The following is a 2,167-nucleotide window of genomic DNA, read 5'->3' on the forward strand; positions in this document are numbered from 1 at the left end:
CAGAGTAGCCCATTCAGGTACCTCTTCGACTGCGTTATCTTGGTTGCTGGAAGAAAGAAAGGAAAACTGCGCAGTAGGGATTCCCGAAACCGATTATTCATGAATTATGTGGTTATAATTGATTAGTGTTTGTCTCACACGAGAGAAACTCATCCACTTTATAGAAACAATGATCAAGTAGGTAAGTTTTCAGAGCACTTTTGAATTTATATAGTACTGGTATTTCTTTAATATATCATGGCAGATGATTTAGCAGTCCTACATTGTTAAAGTTGTTCTTGCATAGACTTGTATTACATGGGACGATGTGCAAGTCATCTTTTTCCCTTGTGTTGTATAAGTGTAATCCTGAGTTGGTTGTGAAATCATTTGATTTGGATTTTATGTATATTAGAGTTTCGTATATGTACAAAGATGGTAGAGGTAATATATGTAATGATTTGAAAATTTGTTTACAACTAGTCGCTTTTTGGACCTGGGTCATAGCTCTTATAGCTCTCTTCTGTAATTTAAAGATCAATTTTGCATTTACTGAGTTGCCCCAAAATATCAGTCCTTATGATAACAAAGACTGGAAATGAGCATAATATAACATGCAGGCAGTCTCTAGTCCAGTCACTCTTCTAACTACCCTTAGGCCGAAACATACTTTACATAAGTTGTTCGCTAGCTTTTGCGTATGCATAGTCTGTCTTAGATACTTATCTAGCCAGACTCCCAGAAATTTTGAGTGATCTGTGTAGTTGATAACTGTGTCATAAATCTTTATTGGAGGGCATTCAAGTTGTGGTTTTTGAGGATGATGGAAGGCTATTGCTACTGTTTTCTCTTTATTACTAGTTAATTGAGTCCTCTCAAACCACTCTGTGATTGTGTTTATTGTTTCATTTGTTTTCCTTTGAATTTCGTTAGCGCTGTTTCCTGCTATAAAAATTCTAGTATCATAGGCAAAGAACGTAGGTTTCCCATGTTCTGTGCTGGCCTCCAGGTCGTTTATGTATAACAGAAACAACACTGGTCCCAGAACGGAACCTTGTGGGACGCCATAGCTGATGGATCTCTTTCGGGATAGGTAATTAATGTTACGATTAGTTTTTTGCATCTCTGTGCAATTTCTACTGCTTGTTCTCTGTTTTCTAAGTATGTTCGGAACCACCTTAGTGTAACCCCTCGTATTCCCATTCTTTCCATCCATCATGATCTACTAGGTCGAATGCTTTTGATAAATCCAAAAATATCCCTATACTCATTTCTTTTTCATCTAGTGCTTTGTAAACCGTTTTTGTAAATTCTGTGATTGCTGTATGTGTTGATTTTCCTTTGCAGAATCCATGGTGTTTGTTGTTGATTAGGCTGTACTTAGTTATGAATAATAAAAGTCTATTGTGCATAATTTTTTTGATTATTTTAGCAAAAACCGAAATTAATGTCACTGGCCTGTAGTTCCCAACATCTGCAGTACAACCTTTCTTATACAAGGGTTTCACTTTTGCTATTTTCAGTTGGTTGGGGAAATAACCAGATGAAAATGACAGATTTATGCTGTATGTTAGAGCATTTACTAGTTGAGGATGACATTGTTTAATAATGAACTCTGGAATATCATCAATGCCCGTTGATTTTTTGTTACCCAGTGTTTTAATTATGTCTACCACCTCCCTTTCAGTGGTTGGGGTTAAGAACATGCTATTGCTGTTGTATTTTATTGTGTTAATCCTGTCTTAATTGTTTTGTGCTGTCCGATTGTTAATCCAGATATGATGGGCAATGTTAGTATAGTATTCATTAAAAACATTGGCTATAACTTTTGGATCCTGTATAGTTCTTCCATTCATTCCTAATTCAATGTTCTTTGAAACTCTTTGCTGACTGCCTCATTCTTCTTTGATTAAATCCCACATGGCTTTTGATTTGTTCCTGGATGGTCGTATTCGCATGTTGTTGCTTAATTTTTTAGCCTCACCGATAACTTTGTTGTATATTTTTTTGTACTGGTTATAGTATTTTTTTAAGTTCTTAAGATGTGTTTCCTTCTTTAATTAAGCTATGAAGAGTACAAAGTCTGAAGAAAGCAGTCTTCTGGGATTTGGCACCGTGTATATGTGGTGTTAACTCCCAGAAGACTGCTTTCTTCATAGTCACCGCCGTGAAAGCCTCAAATCTTACA

Source organism: Cryptotermes secundus, unplaced genomic scaffold (assembly GCF_002891405.2).
Source record: "Cryptotermes secundus unplaced genomic scaffold, Csec_1.0 scaffold1991, whole genome shotgun sequence".
Classification (NCBI taxonomy): domain Eukaryota; kingdom Metazoa; phylum Arthropoda; class Insecta; order Blattodea; family Kalotermitidae; genus Cryptotermes; species Cryptotermes secundus.